Below are 13,707 nucleotides of genomic sequence, written 5' to 3'. Positions count from 1 at the left end.
AGTAATGTCACTCTACTTTCTAAAATCTTACAATACCTTCACATTTCTAAATATGTTGAATTTAAAACTTTTTCAAGGTTGAATTTATAATTTTTTTTCTGGTCAGTGAGGTCTGTCTTGTTTTGGTTCACTTCTCAATTCCACCTCATCTTTGGCATATTTTCCTTCATATTCTCTGTTCAAGCAATGATGAACTACTTTAAGTACCCTCCTTGAGAGGAATGTCCTTCCTAATCCTATAACCTGGTGGATTAGTTGGAGTAGACTAAGCTACTAGAGCAAATAGATCCAAAAGTATAATGTAGTGACTCAAACATAGTAAAAGCTTTTCTTATTTACACAATAGACCATGGTGGGTTTTCCATACAAGGAGATCAAGGATTAGAACTCTTCTCTGTGACATCATTCAAAGTCCATGGCTGATGGTTGCTCTGCCATTGGCACATGGCTTCTAAGGTTGCTGTCATAATTATCATACTAATCCATGGGAGACAGATAGTTATAGAAGAGTGTACCTCTAAATTTTATGGATCATTCTTGGAAGGAGCCATGCATAATTTGTTTACCTTCCACTGGAAGGAGCTTAATCACATGATGTCATCTGTTTCCAAAGGGCTAAGGTTTGTAGTTCCTGGACGGTCAACTATGCTTAAGATAATGTAAGGGCCTGGCTGGCCAGAGGGAGCCATTTTGTGTTTATGTAATGAACTTAGATTGACCCTATGCAGTAAATTTAGATTAACCTCACCCCTCCCAGAGGAACTTACTTGCAAACCTAGATACAAGGGCGGGTCAGGCCAGGTGAAGACATCCGATCAATGGGGCACACATATATCTATGAGGGTAAATTGAAATTCAATTGGCCACCCGTGTATTACCTAGCAGTTTTTTTTTCTGTGTGCGGCAGACTTAGCATGACTGTGCAGTGTTCTCTGTGTATTGCAATCTCATTGGCCACCTGTGTATAGCCCAGCTAAACTACCTCTATAAAAGTTAGTCTGTGAGGCTGGGAGGGGTCGCCTTTTTGCAAGAAACGGCCCTGACCGGTCAGTATGATTCTCAATGCTTGGCGCAAAATAAAGCTTTGTTTGACCTTTGCTTTGTATCAGTCTCGCTCCTTTGATTATGGACCCTAACAGTCAACTATGCTTAAGATACAACATTGGCATGGAGGAAAAAAATCTAGATTATGGCGGACAAATTTGCCACATATTATTAGCTCTTATTTGTCCTTAAGAATTCTGATCATATGCCATCTGTACTGAAAGATCTTCCTTGACTTGATCGGTTATGTTAAAGCAGTCCTATATTACAAGCTCTCCAAGCCAAAGACCTATTGACATATCTTTCCAGTTATAGAAAGCTTCTTGATGAGAAAGACCCATTTACTAATCATAATATTCTCAACTCTTAGCACTTTGCTTAGACATAATATAATAGTTCTCCAGAAAGTTAATTGAATTGAACGAAATTGAAATGAAATAATATGCAATATGCAAAGATTGGAGGGGGGGGATGGGGAAACACTGAAAACTATGAGAGATTGGTGTTAAAAAAAACCAGGTAAAGGAATGGCTGTGTCAAATACTTCAGAGAAACTAGTTATGTCTGATAAAGTATTATGAGTTTCAGCTAATGAGCAGACATAAACATACAGATAGTAAAGAAAAGGTGAGACAAAAGGTGAAACTAGGTGACAAAAAAATCTAAAGAGGATTTTGTTTGTCTCTAAGTTGAGAAATCATAGTTTTCCCAAAAGGTATCAGAGACAATGGAAAATAAACAGCTTGCTCTCTAATTGTTCCCGAGTGTCTAGACTTGGATTCAATTATTTTATACTAAGCATAAATAACGTATGCCCTCTGGCATTCAAGGTTAATGATGTCCAATTTTTGGTTCTCTCAGTTGTCAAAGAAGTATACTTTGTAAAATAGCTGAGTAGGTATGTAATTAAACAAGCATATTTTATTACTGAAATAAGAGTATTTTGAGTGACTTGAGTTTTCAAATGTGTTCCAGTTCTCAAAAGGTTATTTCCCCCAAGAGTTGTATTCCTTCTTGTATTCTTACACTAATTGTGATTACATTTTCAAAAAGAAAATTTAATTTTTATATCACTTTGAAAGCATCAGTGCACTATAAATCATGATGTTTATTGCAGCTCTACTGTAGCTTTTCTTGTCATGTGTTCAACATAAACATACCACACTTTTCTTAAGGCTTTTTGTATGTCAAAAAATGAAGATCTTCCACAAAACTCTTCATGTCCTTTCTTCCTTCCCTCTCACTCTAGGTGTATGAAGGTAGATCCTGCCAAGTAAGGCAAAGATATCAGAAGATTAAAATATTTTGTGAAAATGGAAGAGCACCTAACTCTGGAGCATCACTCTGCTTACCACTCTGTAGGCATAACTGTATTGGAATACAGAAACTTCAGAAGAGTAAAGGGACTCAGTGAATGGCAGATATTTTGGAGCAAAGGAGGCCCTGTAAGTGTCTAACACTGCAGGTTTCTTTTCTTCCATTCTCCAGTGTTCTTTGGCTGGTTATGCATTCCCTGAGTGCCTGGGTTAAGAATGTAGTCTTTGTGTTTCCATAGAACCTGTGTTAATCATGAAATATCACATAACACACTTTATTGGAATTCTCCAAGGAACCCATTTGGAAAATGCGATTGGCTCCACATGTCTACCCCATGACAATCACCTTTGGTCACAAGGATGGAGTCATACTATACACATCTGGTTGCATAGGACAGGAGAAGAATTCTTAGGATAGTATTAAGGACTAAAGAGATATTTACTGTGAGGGCAAAGTTCTACTTGGGATTGAAGAACACATGTTAGGGCTGTACATCTGAATTTGCAGATAAGAGAGTAGATTACTTCATCTTGTCAGATTTTGCTATCTTTAAGATATGAGATCTTAGAGATATACAAGTTGAGGGTGGTAAAAGAACAAGACTTAAGAAGTGATTTCTATTTATTTAAAAAAATGTCTCTGTCTTTTTTTTTTTTTAATCCAGCAAAACTTACTGGTAGTAAATAGGTGTCACTTCAGCAAAGCCTAGTTCCTAATTAGCTGTCTAGGTTTCAGAGGAATGAGGAGAAAAAAAACATGAGGAATAATTAGCAAGAGGTAAAATTAAGTATGATTTTTATTAATTATGAAAAAAGATTTTTCCATTATTTGTTTATAAGGATGTTGTGGATAGCTTTTTCTGAGAGATAATGAGCTGCCTTCAAATAACAAATCTTCATTGCATTTGGACTAAGATATTAATACTAATCTTATTTTTTATATATTAGTACCAGTGTTTAAAAACTACAAATAATTTGTTTATAATTATATTTCAAAGCTTTAATATAATCTTTCTTCAAAGTAAATGGCTTCTAACAAGCCAATTCAAATAGGTCTCATTTTTAACAGTTTATTGAGATATAAGTCACACACCACAAAATTCATCCTTATAAGTGCACAATTGAGTGGTTTTTAGTATTTTCAAAAAATGGTGTAACCATCACCACTATCTGTTTTCAGAATATTTTTATCACCCTCAAAAGAAACTCAACGACCATTAGCAGTGGTTTCCCTCCCTTTGTCCTCACATCCCAGACCCAGTTCTAGGCAGTCACTAAAGTATTTTATGTCTCTATAGACATGCTTATTCTGGGCATTTCATATATATAGAATCATACAATATGTGGTCTTTTGTGACTGGTTTCTTTCACTTAGTATGATGCTCTCAAGGTTCATTTAAGTTGTAACATGTACTAATATTTTAGTCCTTTTTGTTGCTCAATAACCCCATTGCATGGACATATCACATTTTGTTTAGGCATTTATCAGTAGGCAAAGGTTTGGATATCTCTACATTTGGGTTAGAGAAAATTTTTGCACACATGTTTTCGTGTGCAGATAAGTTTTCACGTCTCTTGGATATATACTTAGGAGTAGAATCACAGGGTCATATGATAACTTATAACTTTTTGAGGAATTGCCATATTCTTTTCTTAAGCAGCTGTACCATTTTGTATTCCTACCAGAGATAAATGAGGATTGCCATTTCTCCATATCCTCATCAATACTGTTATTACACATTTTTAGAATTATAATTCCAGTGCATCTGAAGTGGATTTTTTTTTTTAAAGATTTTATTTATTTATTTGACAGACAGAGATCACAAGTAGGCAGAGGGGCAGGCAGAGAGAGGGGAGGAAGCAGACACCCTGCTGAGCAGAGAGCCTGATGCGGGACTCAAACCCAGGACCCTGAGATCATGACCTGAGCTGAAAGCAGTGGCTTAACCCACTGAGCCACCCAGGCACCCCTGAAGTGGATTTTATTGTGGTTTTTATTTGGATTCTCTGATGGCTAACTATGTTGAGCAACTTTTTTGTGTGCTTATTTGCCCTTAGCATCTTCTTTGGAGAAATGCCTACTCAAATCTTTTGTCTATTTATTAATTGGCTTATTTGCCTTTTTTTTTTTGGTGGAACAAGAACTAAGTTTATCTTTTCATTTCTTGCATTTGAAGTATTCCTCGATGACATCCTTTGCCTGAGACTCTTTGCCATAGTCCTTAACTACCACACAACTGCAACCAACCACTTTTCAGGGTTTTCCCTCTCTGTCAATTTTATAGAGGCCTACTCATTTAGTTGCTTATACTTTTGATGTTATACCTAAGAAATTATTGTCCTAACCAAGGTCACGAAGATTTATGAGTGTTTCTTCCAGAGTTTTATAAATTACATTTATATCTGTGATCAAGTTTGAATTAATTTTTGCATATGGTGTGAGGTAAGAGTCCAGCTTCATTCTTTAGCATGTGAGTATCCAGTCACTCCAAGACCATTCATTAAAAGAACATTTATTTCATAGAAGGCCTGGGTGGCTCAGTCGCTAAGCATCTGCCTTCAGTTCAGGTTACAATCCCAGAATCCTGGATTGAGCCCCCATAGGTTCCCTGTTCAGCGTTCAGCAGGAAGCCTGCTTTTCCCTCTCCTAATCCCCCTTCTTGTATTTACTCTTTCGCTGTGTCTCTGTCAGAGAAATAAATAAAATCTTAAATAAAAAAGTATATTTACTTTTAGTTGAAATATTTGTGGGAAGAGAATTTTAAAAATCATTGATAATAGTTGATATTTAGAAAATTATTGTTAGAATTTATAGGAATTAAAAGAACGTCTGATTAAAGATCACTATACTCTGGATGGCTAGGTTACTACTTTCCAAGAAATAAAGTTTGTTCCATCATTTTCCCTCATAAATAATTTACACATTTTATCAGCAATGCTATTTGCTTCCCAGAAGATGTTTATCAGTTGTCTCACCAAAATAGTTTATTTTCCAAACCAGTTTTTAAGCTTTTTAAAAAAATAAGCCCTAGTAAAAAGGAGATACCAGAGTTCCAAGAAATCTACCATTTCTCTAATAAAACTTCTGATAAAATGTTCTTTTTACCACAGGAAGATATAAAACTTAATATATAAAAGTAATATTTACATTTAAGCCAGTTTCAAATACTAAAGGAAAGCTTATTCTAGCAAATTAAGTGTGAATCCTTTTGTGACAACAAATGTTTTCAGTCATTCAAATGACCCCTGATAAAACTACCAAAGGTCATCTTCTACTTTTTTGGTGGTTCAGATATGTTAGAATCCTGGGTGGCTTAAAGGAATACATTATATATTTGAGGAATCTTAGAGACTTGTTCTGTTTCTAGTCATGTTTATTATTATCACTGTCTTTGTGGATTTTTGTTTGAGTCAATCATTGCCATGGTCCAATCTGGACCCCAGAAACATAGGTTCACAAAGATTGTGTAAAATAAAATTTTGTAAGATTTAAACAATTCTTCCATGCTCTCCAAATCAGAGAGACTGATTTCTAACAGATGATGAGAATAATAGGAATATTCTAAATCCATTTACTATGTAAAAAAAGAAAACAGAGAAGCCATTATGGAAAGAGTGCTATGGAAAGGCTTTTAGAACCATACTTCTAGAGAAGGTAATGTTTAACATGGAGAAAAGGGGCAAACCAAAATGGATTTGGCTCATTTGACTTCAAGTCTAATGCTCAGTTAATGTTTCTTTTCTGAATGGATATTAATTAATCATCCTTTGTCACCTGTCTAGCATAAATTTATTTCTGGTCATTATTCACCATATATTTTAGGCAAATAAATTTCTTTGATAAGAATAGAAGTTTTGGGGTGTCTGGATGGCTCAGACAGTTAAGCATCTGCGTTTGGCTGAGGTCATGATCCCAGAGTGCTGAAATTGAGCCCCACATCCGGCTCCCAGCTCAGCAGGAAGCCTGCTTCTCCCTCTCCCATTCCACTTGCTTGTGTTCTCTCTCTTAAAAAAAAAAATAGAAGTTTCAGGACTGTGGAATGTTTTGAAGTTTTGTTTGCTGCTATATTCCATAGTCTTGAATGGTGTCTGGCACGTAGGAGATACTCAATAAGAGTTCTTTTTTACTGAGTGTCTATTTTATTTAGAAATAGTCTCTCTGCTATACTTTGGGAAATGGCAGAAAGAAAAAGAGAGTTTCCAACAAATTTATAAATATTTTGAGTATGGGAAATCTATGTGATGTGCCTTTGTACATTCATAACCTAAAGCCCTTCAAGAACAAACATAAACCATGAAATATAAAAGATAACCAATAAATTTTGATGAAATCACTTTGGGTAGTCCATTCCCAAGGATGAAATATTAGAGGACATTGAATGCTTTTGCTTATATACATCCAAAAATCCATTTCAAAGGATAGTTCCGTCATACCATTTTTTTCTGAAAGGTCTCTGAAAGAAAATAAAACCATCCAGGCAATAGTAGTTTTGGAAAAAGTTTTGCTCATTCTTTTCTAGCCTGAAAAACCAGCTAAACCTTCTCCAGAGAAGCAACCTACTATAAAAGTTCCACTGAATTTGAGGAAGAGAAATTAATTTGATTATGATTATTTCCATTATGAAATGAAGCTTGACTTTCCTTTTTGCATTGGTCCCAAAGCAGTTCCTACAAAAAATAAAATAAAATAAAATAAAATAAAATAATAAAATAAAAAATTTCAAATTTTTCTTGTCTGAATGAATGGTGACACTAGTAGATTAGACTTCAACATAATAGAACAGAATAGGGGAATTGATTATCACATTCTTCATTGCTAGAGATAACACAAATGCCAATTTTATTTGTCTTGAGGATACCTATTTTGTCTATTCTTTATTTTTATTTAATTATGGGTCTGCCTAAATTTGGAGGAAATTCAATATAGGTGAAAGAATTCTGATCCTAAAGTGGCAATATCTAGGTCCAAAACCTAGGTTCTCTCACTTGTTAGATGGGTGATTTTGGAAATTTAGCGTCCTTGCCTGTGAACTAAACAAAATAACAAACAATAAAAACATTCTTCTAACAACCTGATAAGTTTGCTTTAAAAATCAAGAGACTGAATACAAAAAACAGAGACCTTGAATGTTTAAACTTAGCAACTTGCACATAAAAGGGAAAGTTTCCCATTAATGATCGTCCCCAACAGGAGGGTGTAGAAACATGATTCTGGAGAGACCTGCAGCAGGTCTAATTTTTCTCAACATTTTCTTGCAATCAACCTTTATGAAGTCCTTTTTAAATCTGAAAATGAACAAGTTTATTTTTGAAAGATGTTTTCTTTTAAATCCTGTCTAGAGTGAGTAGAATCAGTTCCAAAGGCATGGCTTATTCTTGGAACCTAAGAGAAAATGGAAGATGAAAATATTTATATAGTAGAGAATTATTCTTAGTTGCTATTCTTATTGCAAGTGAAAAGACTTACCTGAATTATTTGAATTTCTGAAAGGTATGATAACTTTGGAATATCCCCAAAGTAACAGAGTTTTTATTAAGCCCAAATCACTAATTTTTTTGATGTTTTCTTTATTTTTTGTCACTGTGTGATCTTAGGCAAGTTAGTTAGATCTTCTAGGTCTCAGGAACCCTAAATATCTTTATAAGTGACCTTCCCAGTCTTCTATGCTGTGTTTTGAAATTCTAAACCAGTTCTGCAAATAGACAGCTTCCTCTGGCTTTCTTCCACTGGACTAGCAAAGATGCTGCAGTAACTTTACCTTAGCCAAGCTGAGGCCTAAAGAGAAAAGGCATCCTCATTGTAAAAAGAGAAAGCTGTTGTTTGAATTCCCCAGGAAAGAAATATTGAACTAAATGGAAGGAAACACACTTTAGTGAGGATTGGCGGGGGATATAAGGTGGGGGAGAAGTGAGAGCTGAGGGAAAATGAGATTTACAGAGCTGAGCTGGAAAACTCAGGATGTTAATTTTTCTTGTTTTAACAAGAAAAGTAACCAAATTCTCAGTAATTCTCTGGGCTAAATTATCTTTTTTAGCTGGCTTCTTCCTGAGGTTGGCTTCCTTCATTGCAAAATGTTTTCCAACAGATATTACAAACTACAGTTATAGATTTCTTCATTTACACTTATGTAGCAATGGTGTAGCTTCCCACAACTACCACATAAGTTCTGAGTTTCACTCTGATTGACTAACAAAAAACAATAACTATGACCAGAGCAAATATTTCATGGTAGTTGGCTTATGCTTGGGTTGTTGCTCATCTCTGAAACCATGATTTAGCAACAGGTCTTGTGATTATGCCAATTTGCTCACATTCCTCCATGTGTACCCACGTTGGTAGAGGTCAGCAAACATTTATCTATATTACATGATTGTCAAACAGGAAAAGAGAAATGTTTTAAGAGATGTGTATATCCCAATGACTTCTTTTCTAAAAATAGGCAGGGAGGAAGAAACCATTGCTAAAAAGATAACTAACGATCATTCCAGACCCAATAAAAAAGTCACGTTCAGTACCATTGGTAAATATCTCTTTCACTGCAAAATGAGCAAATATTTTGAGACAATATACCTACTGTGTATTGATTACCACACATTCTATTACTAGCTATGTTCAAAACACCTTGTTAGTCTTGAAATATATGTTATAAAAATGAAGTTTTAGTTTCTTCATCTTACAACACACATTTAGGAAACATTGCACCTAGAATTGATCTATAAGTTTCCTCTTCTATCCAAAAGTAGAGCATTCCCATGAAACCTTTCCCAAGATGAAATAGCATAAATCAAAGAAGAAATTACCATTAATCTACATGGAATTTTTTCGAGTGTTCTCTGACCCTCATAAAATAATGTTTCTTAGGATTTTCTGACACTTTAAGACACATTGTGCTGATGGAGAAAAAATAAATCAAGATAAAGCACAGATGCTTACCACACAGATCAAAGCTATTGTGGCTTAATGTTGAATGTCTTGCTGTAGTGCTCAGGGAAGAAACTTGGTGGGAACTGCTCAGGGCACACTGTTTCTATAAAGGTTCACTGCAAAACAAATGTTGAATGCGATTTTTGCTTTTCACAATATTTCACAAAAGAAAAAAATCCTCTTTGCATTTCCGTCACTTAGGAAAACGGGTATTAATGTAGGTCTTTCATAAAAGCAAAGTCACACAACACAAACTTCTGCAAAGCAAATATGTGATCTACGTACCTTATGAGGTAAAGATCAAGTATTGGTTATTTTCAAAGCAATCTGTAAAAGATCTCCAAAAATTATAAAACACTTATGGAAGCATTATCAACAGAGAAAACATACCAGGCTCATGGCTTAGAAGAACAAATATTGTTAAAATGCCTATACTAAGCAATTTACACATTTAGTCCAATCCCTATCAAAATACCACCAGCATGGGGCACCTAAATGGCTCAGCTGGTTGAGTGTCCAACTCTTGGTTTCAACTCAGGTCATGATCTTAAAGTTGTCATAAGGAACCCTGACTCAAGTTCCATGCTCAGCTGGAAGTCCGCTTGAGCTTCTCTCCATCTCCCTCTGCCCCTCCCTCTGCTTTTGCTATTTCTTTCACTGTCTTTAAAAATACATAAATAAATCTTTAAAACAAAATACCACAAGCATTTTTCACAGAGCTAGAATAAACAATCCCAAAATAATGTGGAACCACAAAAGAACCCAAATAGCCAAAGAAATCTTGGAAAAAGAACAAAGCTGGAGACATCACAATTCTGGACTTGAAGGTATATTTCAAAGCTATTATTATCAAAAGTATGGTACTGGCACAAAAACAGACAGGTAGATCAACATGTAGAACAGAATAGAAAACCCAGAAATGGACACAGAATTATTTGGTCAACTAATCTTCAACAATGTAGGAAGGACCACCCAATGGAAAAAAGTCTTCTCAACAAATGATGTTGGAAAAACTGTTTAGCAATTGGCAGAATAATGAAACTGGACCGCTTTCTTACACCATACACAAAACTAAATGCAAAATAGATAAAAGACCTAAATGTGAGATAGGAAACCATCAAAATCCTAAAGGAGAACACTAGCAGTAGCTTTTTGACATCAGCCATAGCAACTTTTTACTAGATATGTCTTCTGAGGCAGGAGAAATAAAAGCAAAAATAAACTATTGGGATTTTGTCAAGATAAAAACTCTACACAGCAAAGGAAACAAAATTAAAAGGCAACCTACAGAATAGGAGAAGCTATTTGCAAATGACATATCTGATAAAGGGTTAGCATTGTATCCAAAATCTATAAAGAACATATCAAACTCAACACACAAGAAGTAAATAATCTAGTCAAGAAATGGGTAGAAGACATGAATAGAGTTTTTTCCGAAGAAGACATACAGATGAGAAATAGATAAATGAAAAGATGTTCAATATCACTCATCATCAGGGAATTACAAATCAAAACTAAAATGAGATAAAATACCCCTTTCACCTGTTAGAATGGCTGAAATTAACAACACAGGAAACAATAAATATTGCCAAGGATTCAGAAAAAAAGGAACACTTTTATACTGTTGGTAGGAATGCAAATTGGTGCAGCCTTTCTAGAAAACTTAATGGAGGTTCCTCAAATAGTTAAAAACAGAACTACCTTATGACCCAGAAATTGCACTACTAGGTATTTACCTAAAGGATGCAAAAATACATATACCCCCTTAAGGGGGTACATATACCCTTGGGGTATATGGACCCTGATGTTTATAGCAGCATTATCAACAACAGTCAAATGATGGAAAGAGCCCAAATGTCCATCTCTGGATGAGTGGATAAAGAAGTTGTCACATATATATACAATGAAATAGTACCGACCCATTAAGGGGAAAAAAAAAAAAAAAGGAATGAAATCCTGCCATTTATAATGATGTGTTTGGAGCTAGAGAGTATTAAGCTAAGCAAAATAAGTCAATCAGAGAAAGACAAATACCAGCTGATTTCACTCATACATGGAATTAAACAAAATGATGAACATGGGGAAAAGAAAGAGTCAAATCATAAAACAGACTCAACTACAGAGAATAAACTGAAGGTTGTTGGAGGGAAGGTGGACAGGTAGGCGATGGGGATTAAGGAGTGCACTTGTGATGAGCCCGGGTATTCTAAGTAATCAATCACTAAATCCTATACCTGAAGCTAATATTACAATCCTTTTCCTGCTGTCTTAAAATACTAGTTTTGTTTTAAACCAATTGTCCACACAGGTATGGAATTGTTTCTGGGACCTTTATTTTGTTCTGTTCATCCATTTGTTTATTCTTGCATCAATTCTAAACTTTATAATGCATCTTGCTTACTAGAATAGCAGATCCTCCAACCTTGATCTTCAAAAGTGTCTGGGTTCTTCTTGGCTCTTTACATTCCCATGAAAATTTTAGGGGTTTTTTTGGTTGTTGTTATTCTTATTAAGTCAGTCCTACAAGAAATACTAAAAATTTTGTTGGGATTGCTTTGAATCTACTGATTTGAGAATTGACATTTACTAATACCTTAAATAGATATTTAATTTTATTAATTGTTTTCCTGTATGAATTAAAATATCTTTTAATTTTTTCTTTTTATCTTCAAATGGGTAATTTATTTTTTTAATATTAAACCAACTTTTTATTTCAGTAATATGCAATTTTTAACAAAATACATTACACTTTTTTTTAAAAGATTTTATTTATTTATTTGGCAGACAGAGATCACAAGTAGACAGAGAGGCAGGCAGAGAGAGAGAGAGAAGGAAGCAGGCTCCCTGCTAAGCAGAGAGCCTGATGTGGGGCTTGATTCCAGGATCCTGGGATCCTGACCTGAGCTGGAGGCAGAGGCCTTAACGCACTGAGTCACCCAGGCACCCCCATTATACTTTTTTATATACACTTCAACATTTATGATTTTTGCTGTGGTGTTAAAAGGTGACTTTGGTTCATAATTTTTCTTTTTTTTTTTTTTTTTTTGGTAACGTATTATATGGCATTTGGTATCAAGTTTACCCAGGCTTCATAAATTGAGTTGGAAGTCTTTCAGTGTTTTTTTTATTCTCTGAAAGAATTTGTGTAAGAGTGACATCATTTTTTGCCTGACTGAAAGGGCTGTTGAAGTGACATAAAACTAAAGTTTTCATTGTAGGAAATTTTTTTTAAAGATTTTATTTATTTATTTGACAGATAGAGATCACAAGTAGGCAGAGATGCAGGCAGAGAGAGAGAGGAGGAAGCAGGCTCTCTGCTGAGCAGAAAGCCTGATGTGGGGCTTCATCCCAAGACCCTGGGAACATGACTGAGCCAAAGGCATAGGCTTTAACCCACTGAGCCACCCAGGCGCCCCTCATTGTAGTAAATTCTTAATGCAATTTTACATTCTTCAATAGTTTAAAGACCTTATTTTCTTTTCATTTTGTGTCTATTTGGGGAAGTTGTAAAATTTGGTAACTCTATTATATATTTATTGTATAATATACTATTTTTTAAAATAGGCACAAAATTGAAATGAAGACCCCTTTCATTTCTATTGACATATTTTTCTTTTGTTACCTGTGCTTTTGGGGTCATATTCAAAGAATCATTGCCAAAGTCAAAGCGTCAAGCTTTTCCCCTGTTTTCTTCTTAGGAATTTTGGCTGGGGGTACATGGATTGACTTGATTTTCATGGTAAAGTTGAAAGAATGAGGGAATGCAATTGGGACTATAGTTGGAGGAAAGCAAAAAGTTTGAAAATTCCTTAGACCATGAATCCAAAAATACACAAAGATGCATGAAAAGATTGCTATGTAGCTTCAGTAGACCAAATGAAGATATTTAACACAATTGCTAAGTGGACCTAGTCATCTGAGCTATATAACTCCAACTACCACTGGTTCGTAGGATAAAGCCTCAGATACGCAACTGCTGGGTGAAAGTGGATATAGATTTTTTTTATGATCTTATGCATGTTACCAAAATTGCATATCAACAGTCTGTAAGTGTCTTAGCTTGGCCTGCTCTAACAATAACAACACAAAAACATAGACTGGGTGGCTTAAATAATAAATATTTATTTCTCATGATTCTGGAGGCTGGGAAGTCCAAGATCAAGAAACCAGCAGTTCTAATGACTAGTGAAGGCCTGCTGAGTCCTGACAGGAAAAAAAAAAAAAAGTTTAAAGAAAATTAGTAATAAAATTACTGAGATAGGGGCACCTGGATAGCTCAGTTAGTTAATCATCCAACTCTTGATTTTGGCTCAGGTCATGATCTTGGGGTCCTGGGATGGAGCACCATGTCAGGCTCTGCACTCATTGGGGAGTCAGCTTGAGGTCTTTCTCTCTCTCTAACCCTCTGCCCCTCCCACACTC

Source organism: Mustela lutreola, chromosome 1 (genome assembly GCF_030435805.1).
Source record: "Mustela lutreola isolate mMusLut2 chromosome 1, mMusLut2.pri, whole genome shotgun sequence".
NCBI lineage: Eukaryota > Metazoa > Chordata > Mammalia > Carnivora > Mustelidae > Mustela > Mustela lutreola.
Note: the sequence above shows the minus strand (reverse complement) of the source record.